Genomic DNA, 21,722 nt, shown 5'->3' with positions numbered 1-21,722 from the left:
CGTGCGCGCGCGTGTGCGTGTGCTTGTGCCCGTGTGCTGCGAGCTGTGAAACTCTGCGAGAGCATCAGACCGGGACCCCCCTCGCACTGTGTGCAGTCCGGTAGGACCGGCGGTGTCGCTGAAAGCCCACCACCAAAGAGTTTCAGTCCCACCTGTTGCGCTCTGCTGAGAGCGGGTGAAGTTTGAGAGTTTGGAGAACGTTTGGGGGAACTGTGTAAAAGCAGAGAGAGAGAGAGAGAGAGAGACAGAGAGAGAGAGAGAGAGAGAGAGAGAGAGAGACGAGGCAGCCCGCTCTGCTCCGTATGGCGAGATAAGTCTGCGCTCGGTCACAGAAGCGAAGATCCGCGCAGGGCTCCAGTCCGCTCCCGCAGGAACACCGCGCCGCTCCGCGGAGGCCGATTCCGTTTCAACCGCGGTGGAATTTGTACACTTTTCCTCACGAGAACTTCCGACAGAGCAGTCACTGAGACTCCAAGTGCAGCAGCAGCAGCAGCAGCAGCAGCAGCTCCAGATTAGCTCTGGAACTTCACACAAACTTTTGGAAACTTTTGGAGCAGAAGATCAGCGCAGCGGCACACCAGTAAGACCCGCTTCCTCTCTGTTCTCGGCTCTGTGCTTTCCACACATGCCTTATATTTATTATTCACAGCTTCTTTCAACCCTGAATGCGCTCCAACACAACTTCAGGAAAGTTGAGCAAAGTCAGACCTGGTTGTACACACTCCGAGACTGGCTTTGGTGTGCTGAGGGTTTGTGCTCTGCCATAATGTTCTGTAATCCACATCTTCCTATCACTGCAGCTTCATGCACTGCTGCCGAGCGTAACATCTAACTTCTTCAGCTGGAGGGACAAAAGTGACATCGGCTCACTGGCTTTATGTAGGAGGAGAGTTCAGACTCTGCAGACACTCACAACTAAAGTCGGTGTTAGAGTTAAGGGAGCTAAAGCTTCCTGGAGAACCCCAAAAATGAAAGGGCGAATAGTCTTTTCATCATTTTTGTCAAAGCGGGCCAATGTTGTGTGTTTGAAGGACCTACTCTTCTACTCTGACTCATCAGCTATATACACCTAGAACTCTATAGAACTCTACAGACCCTGTAAATAGCTCTGCTGTGAGTAGCTGTGTGGTTCTTTGTGAGAGATTTCTGATACAGTCTGATGAGTTTGCAGCTTTACGGGCATGTAGCGCACTGGTTAGCCTTACTTCTGCTCCAGCAACTGTGGAGGGAATTAATACCCCCCATTACTCCCCATTATACGTAGTAACTGCTTGTCTTGGTGGCCTTTCTGTGAGGCTGGACAGAACTGGACAATTTTCCTGAAATTATGTCCCTGTGTTAGAACAATTTTCCTATTAAACTGTGCTTCTTCAAGGGTCCTTTAGAATGGTTCCCGCTGGAACAGCTCACCGTGTATGAGGTCCCACATAGCACCAAGTCTTAAGTCTTAAAAAGAGTGAGCTTCTTTAGTAAAGGCAGTGATGCGGTATGGAACTGTAAAGCTGAAAGAACCATTTGAGTGCCTTAATGGTTCTTTACCTAGTTAAACGGTTCACCATGTGTGTGGTCTGTTAAATAATCCTTGAAAAAATGGTTCTGCTATTGTCTGTTACCAGCCTTAAGGAGAGCGGGTTCTTCTAGGGTTCTTTAGTAAAGTCATTTGAGCACTTGGCTCTTTTCTATTATGGAAAACTACTTAATTCACGAAATGGTTCTGTATAGTACAGAAAAGTCAAAGGACCCCTTTACAATACGTTATAGAACCGTATTTGAGTATTTGAGTGTACTGGTAATACTCCACACTTTTCTCGTCTTCATTGCTTTTCCTCTCATTAGGTTGGTACTAATAGTGTCTATTCTGGGTAATATCTATATGTCCTGACAGAGTATAGTTTTCAGGCTTATTAGAGAAGGCAGAAGCCGTACAGGGGGGGGATGGTATGTGCACAGTGTTTAGCCCTATAAAGACCTATATGAGTGACTCACTGTTGGATGTCGTATGTGCTGTGAAGTTCTGTCGGTGTGTTTGGGTGTGTAGTCAGATCTACTTGCCTGTGTTGACAGTGGATCAGAACAATACACTGTTTCCTAATCATTGTTGTGATGCTGGCCTTTTGCAGGCCTCAATAGGCCAAGCAGGCCTCTAATCAATCACACTGTCTTTTCCCCCCTCCTGTGGATGTTTGTGAATCAGTGGACTTTCATAATCGAAAATAATTGTGAAAATAATGCAGGCCAGTCGTTATCCATGCGTTTTTAATGTTCAGTGGGATCCAAACTGTCTCAGACCACTGAAAATCCTTCATTTTTTTACTCCTTTTTTAATGTAATGCTACATTTTGCAGCATCTGACCATAAATTTCAGGATTTCAAAGTATTTGTTAGTGTGTTCCACTGCTGCTTTAATGGCAGTGTGCACTGGTGCTGGATGGACTTTACTGGTTTGTGTTAAGGGCTCAGATAAGCAGTTCAGACCTGAGAGTTGTCTCAAAACAGCCTCTGATCCTTTTGTGTAAAAGTGTTAAGATGGTCAGTGTTTCAAAAACATGCTAGATTTTAAACTGGTGCTTCTTTGCAAATTTCCAAAGTGTTAAAATGTCTAAATCCCATGTTTCCAGTGCAGTGTCAGACATTTGGACACCACAGAAAACAGTCAAGATACCCAGAAATACAGTCCAAATAATGGCAGTTTGTCCACCGTCTTCATTAAAGGTCAGAGGCCAGTAGTTGTCATCCTTCTAATCCTCAAGCGTGTCTGCAGGGTGTAATGTAGGAGTGAAGGTGTCCATTGAAGCGCATTGTTCGGTTCAGACCCCATCCACACACCACCTTCTTGCCCCTCGGCCACTGCCACTCTTAAGAGCTCTTCTTAAAAGTGTACACAAAGTTAAGAGCTCCTGTATCAGTGCTCAGGACACAATTATGAAGGAATCCAGGTATTCCATGCACTTGTCTAGGCACCCTCCTCCACCCCCACCACAAGTCGGCAGTGCTGAAGTGTGGCTTCTCCTGACCTTCAGGTCCATTTCCCATTCCTGACTGACAGCTGACAGCCTCCACCTTGTGTCCATCTGGAGATGTGTCTTTTTTTCTGCTTGTCTGATTGAGCTGTAGTGTCTGATGTCCACTACCGCTCACCTCACCTCAGCTGTATGTCAGGGGGCTGTTGGATGGTATTACGCAATTATCCGGCATTCCAGAGAATGAGAGTGGTGAGGCTGATCGGATTCAGAGCTGGAAAACACATTACTTAATACATTATGTGTTGGTGAGAGGAACTGGCATGTGTCAGAATGTCTCTTGGAGGGTGTGTAACAGTCAAGGTGCATGAAGACCTATAGTGCACATAATGCAGATTTATGGAGGAAGAAGGTCAGTAGGTGTCTGCTTAGTGTGGAAACAGACAGCTTTCTCCATGAGAAAGGTTTGGGAGGTAGAGTGTGGCGTGTGAAGAGAGGAGTCAGTTGTAAATGATGGGTGGGGTGATTTCTGACTTTAAGGTGGAAGAAAAAATCTTAACTTTACTTTCAATGAAAAATGAATGTAAAAAGACTTATTTTGAAGCATTTCTATTGGTCCATTAATCATGACATTTGTTTACACAATGTAAAGAACTGCCAGACTCATGTTATACTAAAAAGTAAAAATGGAGATACAAGGTTTTTGCGTGACAGTGATGACATACTTCACGCAAGGCCTTGTCCTTTTACCCTGTGTGCATACACTGGAAAACAGATGTTCAGCATACTATTGCACTTCATTACTACACTTAAGTGTCTTTTTGGAACATGTGGACTTAAACATGGAATTATTTCACTTTATAAGTAAAAAACATACATTTACTTAAATGTGCTTTTAATTTTTTTATGCCAATGTAAAAAAAAAAGAAGGTATCGCCTATGGACTTATGCCCAGTCTGGTCTCAAGAAGAATTTGTGCATATGTGACTAAAAGACCATTTCAGAATTCACACAATGACTAAATACTAAACTAACCTACTACACATAAACCTAAGTCTAACCTAAATGTAGGCTAAACCTTAGCTTTACCATAACTTAACCGAACCCTTACCCAAACTCTAAGCTTAAATCATAACTTAAACTTAAACTTAAACTTAACCTAACCCTTACCCTAACCCTAACCCTAACCTTTAGCTTTAATCACAACCGAAACCTAACCTAACTCTAAGCTTTAGCCATAACCTAAACTTTACCTAACCTTATCCTAACCTTAATCGTAGCCTAAACATAATAGAATAGGAAATTCTTATCGTTTCTACCCATTTCTGTCCATTAATCCCTGAGTTTCCGTCTATTAATCCCTTTTCTATAAGATTCATAACTTAAGAACATCAGAATTCTGTGGCAGAAAGCTCACTACATGACAGGCTGGATTGTGTGTGTATTTTTTGGAAAAACAACCACACCAGTGGACAGGAGCTCCTCGTGAATCCTAAAATATGTACAAAACATATTTGTGCAAAGGTTATGAATTTCTAGAGGTGCACCTACCTATTTGTATTTATGAGAGTCCTGAAGACGATGTGGAGCAGGAATGCGGTGTGTCGTTTCTAGTTGATCCGAGTGTTTCAGGGGACTTCATTTTTTTAATGTAAGAAATTTGTATATTTTAAAGTACTGTGCAGAGGTTTTAGGCACATAAGCACACTGTGTAAGAATTCATCTTAGCTCATATATCAGCAGTAAGAGTGGTTTTGCTTGTAAATCATATTAGAACATAAATACAGTAAACATTGTGATGAATTTATCATTGTGAAGAAAGTAGTGGAGATCTTGGGAGCTAGTTTGAAGAGCAGAGCTTGGTTCCAGAGCCTGGAACGTGTTCAATTCCATCATTAGCTCACCTGATTTCACCTCATTTAGCATTGATTTACCAAACCAGGTGTTGGATGAGAAGTATAAATAATTCTAGACTAGAGCTTTGGAGATGTTTATACTTGTTTACACTTGGCTTTAGTTTGTTTTGGTTGTCGAATATTTGATTCATGTGGAAATGTTGACATTTGATTCAGGGAAACCCAATGCAGTTCTTTTTTCGGTGTGTGTGTGTGTGTGTGTGTGTGTGTGTGTTCCTGTGAAGTTCGGAATGTGGCTGGTCGATTAGGACATTGATTAATTTAATGAAATGTTGAAGTTCTGAAAAGGAATGAGGAGCTGCAGACATTGGCTGGGCTCTGGGAAAGCTGTCCTCAGCTGATTCAGAGAGATAAAACCGTCAGCAGCGCACCTGCACAAGCCAACTTGCCTTGCAGGAGTGTGTGAACACACACACACACACGCACAAGCACAGAAAATCAGTCTCTCTCTTTCCTCCCCCTGAATTTACTGGCAAAAATCATTCTCCTCCTCTAGGTTTTGAAGCCACAGGTATGAAGGCCGTCTTTAAACTGCATGCTGATGGAAAGTAATCCTCCTCCTCACTTGACTGCTTTGCCATTGAGATTACATTGTCCTCCCTCTGTGAGCTTGAGTATGGCGACAATCATCTGAGCATCAGTATTAAACCTAATCAGCGCGAACCAGACGCCCCACCAAAACTCCACAGCCCGCCATGCATGGGTTTGCCATCCATTCAGACTCTGGGGTGCTAATCGGAGACCCCATTCACAGACAGACGCAGCAGGGACCACACAGTTACCTAGGCACCAACAATCCCCTCTATCTGAGAGCGCTCAAAGGGCAGTAATCATTTGTGCCTGGCTTTGTCACATCTTAATCTGTCTACTCACTGACACAATGTATGCACACTACTTTCACTTGTAAGGGGAACAATATCATGAAACACTATGCGGACAAAAGTATCGGGACACCTGCACATTCATTGTCTTTTCTGAAATCAAGGGTATTAATAAAGAGCTTATCCTGCTTTTGTTGATGTACCTGTGTCTACTGTCCAGGGAAGAAGGCTTTTTTACTAGTTTTCAGAACACTGCTTTGAGGATTTGATTGCATTCAGCAGCAAGAGCGGTAGTAAGGTCAGGATGTCAAATGATCCCCACACCACCTTATCCCCAACTCCCTAAATGATCCCAAAAGCATTGTATGGAGCATCATCCATCATTCCAGAGAACAAAGTTCCACTGCTCCACAGCTCAATGCTGGGGAGTTTTTTTTTTACCCCTCTAGCCCACATTAGCCATGGTGCAAATAGGTTCATGTTCATCTCTCTCCAGAGAGTCCAATTCTATTGTCAATACTTCTCTACAGGGTCTAGACAAGCTGTGTGTGTGTGTGTGTGTGTGCATTTGCACATCTGTGTCAGAAATGGGTGCAGCTTTGGTGCAGTGGCTGAATGCATTTATTAGAAGAGGTGTCCACAAACTTATTACATTTACACATGTAGTGTCTCATTAGTACTTCTGCGATACTAAACAACACTAACCAATTACAGCCCCTATAAACAAAATTAGACCAAATAAAATCAGAGTGTAGTAACTTCATAGTAATAAGATCTGATTGGACATCACACTATTAGGCTCTTAGCTTATTTTATTGAACATTTCACCTGTTCCTTCTGAAAATTTGAGTCCATGTTCTCCATTTTAACAATCTTAATAATGTAATATCCTTATAAAATCTTGCAGTTTTAAAAAACACTCAGGTAGTTAAATAAGCCATAAAGCTACATATGTCGATGATAGCAAGCACCACACTAATGCTAATACAACATGGAAGGCTGCCATAAAATGCTCACCAATGTGCAGTATGGAACGGGTAGTGCTGGAAAATGTGATTAGGTTTGCGCATGCGCAGTACAAATTAGGCAGGGAATACTGATGGATGATGACGAGCTTGTGTGGAGATGGTCCTTTTATGGAGCTCATGCAGTGATGGACAGCAAATCCTGCAGTGTGTTGGAGGCCTGCAGACAAGCCCTGTTATCTCAGCACTGACAGACCGACAGCGCAGCCTGGGGCCTGAAAGCTGTGTGAAAGCACTAGGTTCAGAGGTCATGAGCGTGTGTGGGAGGTTTTGAAGTACTGCTGCAACTGCGGACGAAGTGTTACTACCATGGATTAGAGCTTTAATTAGGCCTGTGATGTCTACAAGAACATTTTGTCTTGGGCTAACCTGAACCGACCCACTGTGCCAATATTCAAATATACCAACAGGAGCCTAACTGAAATCTGACAGCCTTTAAATTCGACTGAAACTTCTGTTTCTGACGCAGTTCTGTTCATACCTGACTGTTGCCCATCAAAATGGTCCAAACCTGGGTGTTTCTAAACAAAGTACTGGCCTAAACGAACTTCTCCTGTCATAAATTTGTCCAAATCTGATAAAAACCTATCAAGGTGCAGTACATACCTGATTGAAATTTGACTAAAATCTGACAAAATTCCATCTACACCTGACAATGTTCTGTCCAAACCAGACCAGAACTCAGCTAAACCCTGACAATGTTCTGTCCAAACCGGGCCAGAACTCAGCTAAACCCTGACAATGTTCTGTCCAAACCAGACCAGAACTCAGCTAAACCCTGACAATGTTCTTTCCAAACCAGACCAGAACTCAGCTAAACCCTGACAATGTTCTGTCCAAACCAGACTGATATCTGATTAAGTCCTGACAATGTCCATCCACACCTGACTGAATTCTGATTAAACTCATTACAAACTATATTAAAATTTGATAAACTTTTATGCAATTTCTGCTGTTTGAACATGTTTAAACAGTAATTTCCATTAATTCCATGTTTCCTGAATTTACATCCATTTTTGCACAACCCATGTGAACCTTGAGGCCAGACAGGAGTGAGGAGTGACTCCAGCATGTCAGATTAAAAATAGATTATGGTAATAAAAGTAGGAATGAAAAATAAAGGAGAAGCAGGAATAAATGCAGGGCAGAATTCATTAAAGGTGCAAGATGGACTACGAGGACCCTGAATATGAAACATGAACCTGACCTGAGCCCGACAGGTATTTAAGAAATGATTTCTGAACCTGACCAAATATATTTCAAGCTCTACTGTGGACACCGAGAACCCTGCAAGACGTTTTCACAGACTAGCAGGTGCTCTGTTATATGGACAGAAAACATTTGTTCCATATGCTTTTCAGTCAGCAGTTCCTCACTAATTCATCAGTCAAATTGTCAAAGATGGTGAAAATGAGGATCAAACAAATGCCTAATCTACGGCCCCTTGGCTCCATTTAGCAGTCAAGGGGCCGGGACTGCATTAATTGTCTCGGTGATGGCTTTAGCACATGGGTGAGTAATGGTCGCCTGCAAAGTGTATGTTCAGTAGTTGCAAAATGTTGCCGGCTGTGGTATGTTAGTGTTTAGCGCTGCAGAGGCATGTCCTGTTTCTGTCCTCTTAAAGGATACAACCTTTTCACACGTCTCTGTGAGTGGAAACCAGAGAGCCACTTCTGCCTCTACAATTACCTTAATAACAGCCATTTACACATGGACCAGCATGTCTAAGGACATACACACACACACACACACAGACACCACTTCATTGCTAGGATGACCTCTGTGCACTTCAAGCAATGTGTGATTATTAGCAAGGTGTGAAAAAAAATGGTCCCACTTTGTGCCTCTAATAACCGTGTAGTTACACATTAATAACCCAAGCAACAACAATCTAGTGACTGGTGATCTAATAAGTATTACAGATTCACTACAGTAGTACAGCTTGAGTAAAACAATGTGTACTGACTTCAGTGTAGAAGCATATTTTCTCTAACTTGATCATACATGGTAATAAGATGAGGATAACTGTATTTATATGAACTGTGCTTTTATTGTTATATTTATTGAGATGCACTTGTGTAGTTGCATGAGTCAAAACTGAAAGAGAGTACATGTGTAATTACATAAATGTACTAATGCAACAGGTTTGCAATGCAATGCATTTGCAACAGTGAATACGCCACTGATTGTTGTGTGGATTGTTAACGTGTAACTACACAGTTATTACAGACAAAAATGTAAAATGGCACCAAACATTTTACCTGCCAAAAATGGAGATGCAAGGTTGTGTCCTGACAGCAACTGTATCCAGTGTTTCTCATTCAGTTTCTTACAGCAAGTATATTACAGCAAGTATATTACAGCAAGCATAACTGCAGAGTAAAATCCTGAACTTTAATATCTAATTAAGCAAGAAGAGTTTTTACAGTGTTTGTCAGTTATCTTGCTGCTAAAGCTGGTGACGGATGGACGCTTATTAAAAGCTGGCACCTAATCCCTGAATAAATACTGGCCTACCTGACCTACCTGAAACCAGACTAAAATGTGACAAAGTTCTGTCCATACCTGACTAAAACCTGATTAAGTTCTGCTAAAGTTCTGTCCATACCTGACCGAAACCTGATTAAGTCCTGACAAAGTTCTGTCCATTCCTGACCAAAACCTGATTAAGTCCTGACAAAGTTTTGTCCACATCTGACTAAAACCTGATTAAGGTCTGACAAAGTTCTGTCCACATCTGACTAAAACCTGATTAAGGTCTGACAAAGTTCTGTCCATACCTGACCAAAACCTGATTAAGTTCTGCTAAAGTTCTGTCCATACCTGACCAAAACCTGATTATGTCCTGACAAAGTTCTGTCCATACCTGACCGAAACCTGATTAAGTCCTGACAAAGTTCTGTCCATACCTGACCGAAACCTGATTAAGTTCTGACAAAGTTATGTCCACATCTGACTAAAACCTGATTAAGTCCTGACAGAGTTCTGTCCACATCTGACTAAAACCCTATTAAGTCCTGACAAAGTTTTGTCCACATCTGACTAAAACCCGATTAAGTTCTGACAAAGTTCTGTCCACATCTGACTAAAACCTGATTAAGTCCTGACAAAGTTCTGTCCATACCTGACTAAAACCTGATTAAGTCCTGACAAAGTTATGTCCACATCGGACTAAAACCTGATTAAATCCTGACAAAATTCTGTCCACATCTGACTAAAACCTGATTAAGTCCTGACAAAGGTTTGTCCACATCTGACTAAAACCCGATTAAGTCCTGACAAAGTTTGGTCCACATCTGACTAAAACCTGATTAAGTCCTGACAAAGTTTGGTCCATATCTGACTAAAACCTGATTAAGTCCTGACAAAGTTTTGTCCACATCTGACTAAAATCTGATTAAGTTCTGATAAAGTTCTGTCCACACCTGACTGAATCCTGATTAATATACCTGATTAATTGTATCAAGTACATTAATAACTGAGTAGTAAAAAGCCTGACCTCAATCTCTAATTAAAAAGAAGAGGTTTAACAGCATTGACTGATTGTTTTGCTATTGAAGGTGGTGACAAATGGAAACTGACCCAAAGGCAGTAGCTCATATACGCTCATATACGTTCTCTCTCGTCTGTAGTGCATTGTCAGTATTCTATGGCTTCAGCCCAGTGTAAACACAGCTGTAAATGACTCTTCTGGCCAGCTGTTAATGTGTGTGTGTGTTTTCTCCCTCGCTTCTCTTTAACGAAGCCCAGGCTGCATTAATCTGTTAAGCAGTGCTTGTAAAAGAGTGAAAATTGTGCTCTATCATGGAGGTTTTATGCTTAAGAATTTGCCTCGTTGTTTTCGCTGTACTTTTTTATAGCTTGATGGACAGGTGTGTGCCAGACCGTGCCAGGTGTGACATTTGTATGCCATAGTAAGGAAGCAAATTTCCTTCCTTCACTGTTAGATAGTGATCTGGTAATGCAGAGTGACTTGATATTGCATCTAGATTAAGGTCAGGGCAGCAGGCAAGGACTGAAACCTTGCAGGGTTGTCAAAGACAGAATTTGCTTCCACTGCTCCTTGAGTATTTATTAAGGACCACTATTAGCTGGATATGTCTTGGATGATGGACTGTTCTCTACCCAGCAACGCGGCTATTGCTGATACACTCATAGCAGAACACACCAGCATGCTGCTACCATGTAAATTTCACTGCTTAACACCTTAATAATATGAGGTCCGCACTGATAAATCATATGTCCAAATGTTTGTGGACACCCCTTCTAATGAATGAATTCAGCTACTTTAAGTTGCACCCATTGCTGACATGGATGTGCAAATGTGCATGCACACACAGATTGTCCAGTCCCTGTAGAGAAGTATTGCCAATAGAACAGGACTCCCTCACAGCAATGCTCCAAGATGTAGTTGCTTCAACAAAAGCATGCTAAAATCTTTTTTTAATACCCTTAATTTCAGAAGAAACAATGAACGAGCATGTGTCCCAATACTTATAGCTAAAATACCAGTCATTAACAAAATCTGCTAGATGCATCCAGGTGTCTCCGTTTTCATCAGCTCTTTCGTCTGGATGCTGTAGGTTCACTTCGTCCAGCCATTCTACAGCCATTCATTATGTATCTGCTACTCTAATAGCGTGATTATGCTGAGCTCCTTTATGGGTTTTGCATTTACACATTCCAGCGTGCTCTTTTTAACATCTGACACTGATCCATTTCTGCCAGAGGTGTATTCCATGCGCTAGTGGTGCATTCTGACAGCTGTGTGAGCTCAGAGCAGTGTACGGAGCAGCAGAGGAAAAAAAAAAGAGGGGAGGAATATCCACTCCTCGAATTCACACATATTGAGTGAGCAGGGGGTTAGAGTGTGAGCTAAGGAGATTGAGAGGGCACTAACAGAGCACCAGTAATAGACTGGTATAATAGCCAAGTAAATCCCTGTTGAGCCAACTCGCACACACACACACACACACATTCACTCCCTCTCTTTCTCGTTCCTGTCTCTTGCCCTCACGCAAACTCTCTTTAGCAAAACACTCCCTTACATTTCTCCCCCCTTATTTCAGCCTTACACACACTTCAAGTGAATGACCCTGCTGCCCTGGCCCTCACAGCAGCCTTAATTGGTGTCATTAGGAGCTCTGAAAGCAGGGAGATAATTGGCCTGGCCCACTTGAGCAAACAGGACTTCAATGGAGTCATTTAACAACGTGATGGGGAGAGGGCCAGGGGAGTCCTGGGAAGCAGGCCGGTGCGGGACAGGTGGGGGGGTTTCTCTCTTAAACTCTCTTTTTAAACAGGTGCAGGGTGCTCCCTCTGTCGGGTACCGCCACCCGCAAACCACAGAGCACTCTTTTGCAGTTGCATTCGGTTCTGTGATTATATTCCATGTGGTTTTTAAACCTGATAACACTGGAAACATTGTGGTTCTCCATATAGAGACGCAACAATACAGGGTATTGTATGAAACAGTATTGAACATATCATATTGTATGGTTGTACTGCGATGAGTGTGTTAGCTTATGGCTAAAGTGTAAAGACTGTGTCACTAATAAGCACAGCTTTCAAAATAGATTTTAAATTGTAGGGTGAATTAGAAACATGTGGGACATTCCTGTTTCAAGACAGCTCCACCCTAATGTTAGATTGGACATTTGAGACCCCATGTGCTCTTCAGTACATGGCATTACAGCTTGTGTTGTAACTAGTTTCATTAATTTAGTTTTTAATAAAGCTATGAGTCCCATATTAGTAATAATGCTGAATTCTCTAATAAACTGAAGGTTGAGACCATAACATATTATTGTAAGGCACATTTTCAACTTCTCCATTATTTCTGCTGTATTGAAAAACTGTGAATTGGCAATACTGTATGGTATCGAACTGGGTTTAGAATCTTGTGAATTGTTAGCTTGCTATTTCCAGAATTTTAAATGTAGTCAGAAAGTGAAGATGTATCTACTTAGTTTTGCACTGGAGATAAAGCTAATGTAGCTAACAGATAATGAAAATTACTAGTGATTAGCATCTTGCCAACTGCATGCCTTTTTTACAGCTTTAATCTGTCTCTTTAAGTCCCGCCTTCTCACCACCTCTATTGGTCTACTTGTATCTGCAGCTACCTCAGCCATTGGTCAAACTGCTTAAGTCCTGCCTTCTTACGAGCACTATTGGTGTACTTGAATCTGCACCTGCCTCTGCCATTGGTCAAACTGCCAAAGTTCCGCCTTTTTACGGCTAATATTGGTCTACATGTAACTGCATCTATATCAGCAATTGGTCAAACTGCTTCCCACCACCGACGGTTGACCACAGCCTCTGACTTTTTATTTTGTTGATGTTTTTATTCATATTTTTTTTTTACATTGGCGTGAAAAACATTATATAACTTTTTAAAAATCATTTTACTTGTGGGACAAGTTGAAATGAAAGGAGAGGATTTAGCAACAAATGCTATTAAGGCTATTTATAAGTCTAAGGCTATTTCTTAACAGCTGCATTATTTGAAAGGAACTGAACTCCATCCCACTATTACACACACACACACTGGCATGGTCCTACAACTTAGGCCTACTTTAAGCCTTGCAGCCACGACATCCTAACCACAACGGACCCCAGTGTCCTCTTTTTTAAAAACCAGAACATGGTCACCTTTCTTATGAACTCAAGGCTAATTTAGCTATCAAGTAATGGAACCTTGTACTCAAACAGTTATCACTCAAACTGTGGCATGCTGAATCGTTTCAAATAGGCTTACTTATGTGGTTTTGGACAACATATAAAATCCAAAAAAAATTAGCAGCCAATTTGAAAGTAGCCAACTTGTACTTCTGTCCACTCTTGTCTATTCCTTTAAAGCTCATGTGTAATAGAGTTAACTGAAGCTCATATCATTGGAAAGTATAACTACAGGTTTAGAACTCTCCTGAGTGGAAAAACGAGAGCGGGGGGCTCCGCGTGTGGCCTGTTCTCATTCACAGAACAGACAGAATCAGGCCGGTTGTATGGGGGCTGCAGGATGTTTTGAGTGAGTGGCAGAGGGTGCTTTGTTCCACTGCTTTCTTCAGCGCCAGGCTTCTAACTCCACTGCCACAACCTTACAGCTTTTAATACAGCATCCCCATGGACTTCTCATTCCAAATGCTTCTTCTCTTTCATTAACTCTTCCATTGCAACTTGCATCTGACATGAGGATTGTCTGAGTTTTCCATGTTTTCTTGCTCTCTTTCCCTCCTTTGCTTGTGCCCCTGTTTTCCATCTTTGTTTTTTTTCCCCTTGCAGTAGCTTCGTCATAGCTATACACATCTTGTTATTTTCTTGCTTGTTCTCATGACATTTCTAATCCCCTGCATTCTCTCTCTCTCTCTCTCCCCTTTCCCCCGCTCTCTCTCTCCCTCTCTGAAGAGTAAAGTTAAGGCCTAAAGCTCTTGCCTTAGGCACATTTCATGGCTGATTACCCTTCATTGTGAGCTAGTTTACTGAAACATGCCCACTTCACCACCATCTCCAGATGACTAGGAGGTTTTTGGGGTGCCATCAAAATGGAAAAGAGACGGCCACTAAAAATAACTTTTATATTCCACATTGTCACTATCTCTCTCTCTCTCTCTCTCTCTTCCTCTCTTCCTCACCCTTTGAGTTTCTCCATCTCCCCCTCCTGCTCTCACCACCTCTCCTCACTCATCCGCTCCTCACTTTCTCCCGCTCCCTCTGTTACGGTGAAAAGATGGAATCTAACCCAGCCATTAATGTGGATTAGTGAGGTAGAGAATGTTTGTCAAAAGGCCAGGCAGATCAAAGATGGCAGCCAGAGAGGCAGAAACTCTGCTAAATCCCTGATACTGCGGATATCACCCCCACTGTAAAGATAGCCAAGTTGCTAAATTCCACCACAGTGCTCCATTTACTGCGTTTACATTTCAACCACTGAATTATGCAGACATCTTTAAAACATTGGTGGATATCATAGGATCTCCTCAATGCCCCCATTATATACTCATTCATATCAGAATATTATGAACACCTACCTACTATAACCACCCTTGGCTCAGATGACACTATTAAGACATCATGGCATGGACTGTATTAGGTGAGGGAAGCTGTTCACTATAGAGGTTAGAAAACTGATCCACAGTGATGTGTCGATTGCTCTGTACCACTCACCACTCGTTCCCCTCTTGCTTTAATGGCCAAGGGGGCACCACTGGTATGTCATTGGGAGGCACTTAATGTGCGAGAGGTCCATTCTTGATAGACCTTCAGTACAGCAACTCTGAAACATCCCACAACGTTAGCAATTTCCGGGATGCTACCACCCATCGCCTCCTGTCACAGTCATATCGGAATATGATGTGCACCTCTGGTTTGGAGTAAACTTGGCCCAGAGAGTCACATATGCCACATGACTTGGTTGGCTGCACATATAAATAAGCGAGCACACCAGTCAGTTGTAGCAGAGCGCAAAACGATTGTCACACTGTTAAAAGTATATATACAAATTTTGAAACTGTGGAGGTACCTCCTAAAGAGCTTTGAAGAACCTTCAAGCAACCTCTTTTTTTAAATTGAGAAACCTCCAAACCTTCCTCACAGATCTTATACTCTTAACTTGTCAGCAAATGTATGCTTGGAGCTGTCCACAAGGAGGTGCTCATAGCGTGATGTGTATTACCGACAATGGTGCAAAGGTGAATTACACTCCCAAACTGTAGGGGGAGCCCAGGAGCAAAAAATACCAGTTCATATAATTCTTCTTCAAATACATTAGTACTTTTCTTTTTTATGGCAGTGTGTTTTACACCTTATACACCTTCTGGTATTCGTTCAGCTAGACACGAGCACAGTAGTTGTTTGTTAATATACTGTATAATTTCACATTTTAAACAGCGATGGTCAAAATGCATGGATGAGTCATGCCGCTCTGTTACGGAACCAGAATGTGGTGTAATTATGTGTTTAAGATGGTTTAAAGTTAGTGTTTGTTAGGTTGGGAGCAGAGAGCGCCTACCAGTCGTTAGAGAGCTGCTGCTGGTCCATATGACCCCAGATGACACGGTGCAGAGGCCGCACTGTGTTTTAGGCCAGACGGCCGTGTTGATCCATTGTAAATCATGCCTCCTTAAGGCAGCCAAGCCAAACAGAGGCCTGTGAATGGCGCTCTTTTGACTGCTGGTGTGGTCTTGTGCTTATTTGCTTCCACATCCATTGGGCTTCTCTGTTTTTGACTTGCCATTTAGAGCAGGCACAAGCCTCAAGCTTCAAGCCGCCGCACCAAAATAAAGTCAAGAAGGAAGAAAGACAGCATCCTGTAAGCAACAGGTGGTGTCTAGTGTCCAGAATCACCAATTTATTAGATCTACCTCAAACCTACACTCGCTGGTCATTTTATCAGGCACACATGCTATAGAGATGCACATTTTTAGATGATGTAGACTGTAGCTCATCTGAAGCCCATCTGTCCGAAAACTTCTGCCCATATTTTAGTAGAGAAGGACCACCATAGGACCACCATATTTGAGTTGTAGACAAATAATCAAATTTCTACACAGTAAACCATTTACACCAAGCCAGTCTGAATGACTTGCATTTCAGTGATTGAATTGTATAGAATTCTACAGACTTTTTGTTGAATTTGGAAGAATTTATTTGTGTGTGAGGAATTCCCCTTTAACAGAGAGCAATTCAAGGCCAAGAGAGACAAACAGACAGACAGCAGGTAAATGGTAGAAACTCTAGTAAAAGTGCAGACAAACTGATGGACAGACGGATAGATGGATGGATAGATGCATAGACAGGCCAGCAGGCAGATAGACCATGCTGATAGCAGCAGTGGAGGTGTGATGGGTAAAGCCCGTGGGAGTTCTGAGTGTGTGTATGTCTGAGTGTGTGTGTGTGTGTGACACTGGCCTGCAGGCTTCTCTCACAGCCTGACTGCTCTCTGCTGCAACTCTCTGCCCTCAGGGCACCTGGCACAGCAGTCAGTGTTGGTGTGTGTGTGCGTGTGTGTGTGTGTGTGTGTGTGTGTGTGTGTGTGTGCGCGCACCGCTAACTAAATTGCTGCTTAGGAATGTTGCACACTCCACACAGCTCGGATAAGGACAGGCAGGGCGGGGTGAGGGACAGAGAAGTAGAGAGGGGTGGGAGGTGGGGGTGGGGGGGTTGAGGGACAGAGGGAGAGAGATGGACATCAGTCATATCTGGAGGGAAATGTTGCCCCTCTATGGCAGCTCGGTGCCACTGCAGGCCGTTCTTCATGCAGGAGGAGAAGCGATCAGGTTTCTGAAGAGAGAACACTCATGAAAAACAGCAAACTACAGTTCACACAAGCTTTAACACCTCATACTTTACACAGGATTGTGAAGCAGGCTCTCCTAACACACACATTCTCTCTCTGTCTTATGTTCTCTCTCTTTTCACTATTTCCCTGTCTCCGCTAACTCCTGTCTTTCTCTGATTTGTCTTTCTGAACATTCTTGAACTGTCTCTTATTCTCTCAGTTTGTGTGCTATCTCTCTCTCTCTCTCTCTCTCTCTCTGCTTTCTATTTCTAAGCTTCTCTCTCACTCTCTCTCTGTATGCCTGTATCTCACCTCTCCCTGTCTCCCTCTCTCTCTCTATCTCTCTTTACCTCTCTTCACATTGTCTCTCTGCATTCTCTCTCTCTATCTCACTCTCCATGCTCTCTTTCTCTTTCTCTTTCTCTCTCTCTCTTCTCTCTCTCTCTCTCCTCTCTCTCTCTCTCTCTCTCTCTCTCTCTCTCTCTCTCTCTCTCTCTCTCTCTCTTTGCTATTTCTCTTCACTTCTTCTGTGTCTCTCTCCCTCCCTCACAGTTCTTTCTGTCTTTGTTTTGTCTATCTATCTCTGTCTAACTCTCTCCTTTGGTGTCAGTCTGCTCTCTCTCATCACACTTTCTCACTCTACCTCTCCTCTTTCTCTCTCTCTCTCTCTCTCTCTCTTTCTCTAGACGTCAGACAAAAGATGAAATTATTAAGAAGATGAAAAGCAGTATTGATCTGCTGGCTTTTCACTTTTGTCACTGGGTGCCATAGATCTTGGCGCCGATGGTGTTGAGTAGCAGGGTTAGTGGGGTTTATACGACAGCAAGAGGATGGATAGATGTTTGGAGAGAAACGAGTGTAGGATGTATAAGCACTTGTATTGATCCGGAGTGAGACACTCAAAGCCCAGGAAGCAGCGGCAGCGGCAGTGGAGGAGAGGAGACCTTGAGATACTCTCATTACATCAGTCCTACATTCATTATTTTTTGCTTCTCTTTCTCTCTCTCTCTCTCTCTCTCTCTCTCTCTCTCTCACTTTCTCTCTCTGCTCTCCTGGTTAGTCTGTTTTTCCCCTGTTTTCTTGCTTGTAAGCACAGATCATGCATTTCAACAAGAATCGTATCATTTATGTCCCACAAAAGTCTTGTATCACTATTTTTGTACTTTTTCATGTTTTGGCACAGTTTGAATCTGGTGGTTGTTCTTTACATTGTACCAAAATGTTATGATGAATGGACTAATAGAAATGCTCCTAAATTATCCAGAGTAAGCTGTTTTTACATTGACTTCCATTGAAAGTTAGGAAGGCTTTTTCCTCCTCTTGTAAAGCTGCTGTTATTTTTTGCTACAGCCTGTTCAGTGATCTCCTGCTTTCAGCATCGCTGCACATCTTCAGCACGTCCAAGCATAAGTTAAAACAGTTGATGTTTCTTTAAGTGTGAGCATACATCCTCTCCCATATTATACAGCCCACCCTCTGCTTAGCCAAATGCTTCCCATAGTCTGACTCTACATAAATCTGAGGAATACACTTTTAAATGTCTGCTCTCTGCCATGGACACAAATGCCAGTGCATCGCAGATTTGTGGTGCACTTAACCAACACACACACACACATGCAGAGACTATTGGTGCATGCATTGGCATGTGCTCTATGCATCGACTCTCTCGTTTCTGAAGCCTGTGGGTGCTCAAGACACTGGACCCTTCCGGCAGCCACAGACAGAGGGCGCCCTCTCCTTTAGAGAAAACACAGGAGCGTGTGGAGAACAGCTGTGAAAGGGAGAGAAAGGCAGTGAGACAGCAAGAGAGAGAAATTACCCACAGGGGAAAAAGAGAGAGTGTACAGTCACAGATGAGGCAGGAAGGGGTGGAAGGGATGGGAGAAAGGAGCAGAGTTAGTGAGGGCCCAGTCATAGAGCAGAGGGTAAAGAGAGAGAGTGATACGGGTGAAGCAAGACATGTCAGAGTCTTCAGCTGTAAATGAGAGAAAGTAATAGACATGCAGAGCGTAAAGAGAGAGTGGTGCGCTTTTTTGGTGTATATATGAACATACTCAGTTGAAGCATGCACCCATCAGCCATAACATTAAAACCACTGGCAAGTGAAGTACAGGTGAGGACATCTTACAGGTGAAGTACATATTAGGCAGCAAGTAAACAGTCCGTTCTTGAAGGGGATGTGTTGGAAGCAGAAAAATGGGCAAGCATACGAATCTGAGCCACTTTAACAAGAGCCAAACTGTGATGGCTAGACAACTGGGTCAGAGAATCTCCAAAACATCAGGTACGTCTTGTGAGGTGTTTCCAGTAAGCAGTGGTCAGCTTCTACCGAAAGTAGTGCGTAGGGAGCAAAGGCTAGCTCAACTGAACAGTTTTTTGGATTCGCTGCTAATGTCTTGGTGGCAGATACCACAGGACACAGAGGTCTCAAAGGTCTTGTAGAGTTCATGCCTCATCAAATCAAAGCTGTTTTGATGGCACTAGGGGGACCTACTCAGTATTAGGCAGATGGTTTTAATGTTATGGCTGATCAGTGTTTGTTCTAAGGCTGAAATGTTCTAGTATTGAGATCTCTTTGGTGCTTTCAATTGTCGTCATGATATTGTCAGACTCAATAATAATATTGTCCGATAATCTCTTGAAAAAACGGATCAGCAACAGATAGATGTTTAGATTCGATGATGCATGTGTTGTACTCCAAAATAGAATGTAGTATAGGTGGCACAAGAAGTCATTTTTTAAAAGATTTTAAAGGTTTATTTATCTATTCATCATAAAATTTCAACATAATGCACAAAGTACAACTGCCAGATTTAAAGCAGCATTATGCAAGAACTGGTATTTCTTGCTCCTGGGCTCCCCCTACAGTCAGAAAAGGAAATTTGCCTTTTGAGCCACATAAAGAACACGTTTTTCTGGACAAGCTAAGAAATACAGAACCGGCACTGGAAGTGAAAGAAGTATGTGGGCTGATGCAGTGCAGTAATATTACAGGATCGTACACAAATACGACTCGGGTTACGCAGCATTACACAGTTTTGACGAGCAGGGGGCGCTGCCAAGGATTTTGAGGCCTCATGAAAAGATGCTACACTGGGCCGCACAACTCTTCAGCCAACAATTCTACCAAAATATTTAATTGCTATATTTTTTAGGACTCCTGTCAGTCACAGGCCCTCAGCATCGTCCTAATTTGGCCCCTCTGCTCAGGAGTGTTGTCCTGTCTGCTTCAGCAGAGTTATGTAGTGCATGTCAGGGGAGAATCACAATGATTTCAGGTTTCAGGTAAAAATGCTACATATCGTTGCTTTAAACATATGTCAAAAAGTGAAAAACCTGAAGATACAAGGTTTTTGTGTGACAGTGACAATTTCTAACACCACATAAATGCTTATGTTTCAAAATAATACTGATGCAAATAATAATAATAATAATAATAATAATAACAATAATAACAATAATAATAAAAAAAGAATCCAAGCAACTCAACATTTGTAACTTTTTCTCTCTGGGCTGTAATTTCGACTTTGGCTAAAAGGCTGACAGTGTGTGCTGGAGTTATAGGCCACGCCAGCTAAGGCTCATGCTCAGGCTGCGGCTGTTCAGCAGCAGGGGCAGTGCACGGGGATTTTTTCATTTTAGTTAATGGTACATATCATATCAGGATTTCACACGGCCTCTCCCCAGGGAGCCGGCCACGCTCGCAGCAATTAGAGTGACAGCGGGCAGGCGGGCAGGATCCCAGCGGTGCTCTGAGGACTGCTAACTAGCCCTGAGAGCCTGCGCGAGAGGGAGAGCGAGATCCAGCACCAGGGGGATTCAAATTAACAGCAGAGAAAAAGAGAGGGGATTGAAGGCACCTTGTGTCACTGCAGGTAGGAGATTCAGGCAGGTGAGAGGGGAGAGGGACAGGAGACCCTTCTCATGCTAAGAAACAGCAGCAGATTCAGTCCTGCTGTGAATGTAGAGAGCGAGAGAGAGAGAAAGAGAGAGTGAAAGTCAAGTCAGTTTTGGCAGTGAATCAGTGATCAAAAAAGGCATTCATACAGTCCCTAAAATAGTTAGGAATTTTACACTTCCTGTAGTATATAGTGTGTGTGTTATATACAGTATACATTTTTTTCTCATAATGAATCATTTGGAATTTGACTTTTAATGTGCCAACATTCTATATTTTTCTTCTGGTGAGGAATCATCTGTAGTGCTACCATTAAAGGGTTTATGTCCTGTGTCAGGATTTATTTTTACACCATTGTTATACCATTGCAACCTCTATAATGAGACAGGCTGGTTTTCATACTGTACCTTTAAGACTGATCCATGTAAATGACCTCTGCTGTGATTGTCTGGACTGTACTGTGCCTTATACATAAAGCAGTCCAGGGTGACCATTCATTATTACTTCAACGTGAATGAGTTGAGCTAACCTGCTGAATATGTTGTTGTTTTTTATGTCTGTCCAAAACTTTAATAATGCTTACATATTACATCAAGCTACTCTTTCATTACAAAAAGAGTGATATGGTGTTTGTTCACTTTATGTCATATTAAACTGATACCTTCATAAACAAGGTTCATGCTCTCTCTCTCTCTCTCTCTCTCTCTCTCTCTCTCTCTCTCTCTCTGTGTGTGTGTGTGTGTGTGTGTGTGTGTGTGCTGTCAGTGTTTCAGTAGTAATGTGAGTGGGACAGTGTTTCTGCCTCTGCACTGAGACAGTGTTG

At 42.6% G+C, this 21,722-nt stretch overlaps 1 protein-coding gene across 1 annotated transcript in view; it reads left to right on the top strand.

The window, feature by feature from the left end:
* Positions 1 to 489: 489 nt before the first annotated feature.
* wnt5b (wingless-type MMTV integration site family, member 5b) overlaps positions 490 to 21,722 on the top strand; it is a 104,744-nt gene continuing 83,511 nt past the window's right edge. Inside the window, exon 1 of the mRNA XM_072673916.1 lies at positions 490 to 580. The gene's annotated coding sequence lies outside the window, so the exon portion shown is untranslated. The remainder of the gene's footprint in view (positions 581 to 21,722) is intronic.

This window comes from Salminus brasiliensis, chromosome 2 (genome assembly GCF_030463535.1).
Source record: "Salminus brasiliensis chromosome 2, fSalBra1.hap2, whole genome shotgun sequence".
NCBI classification, from domain to species: Eukaryota; Metazoa; Chordata; class Actinopteri; order Characiformes; family Bryconidae; genus Salminus; species Salminus brasiliensis.
This window is presented reverse-complemented; position numbering and strand designations above follow the sequence as displayed.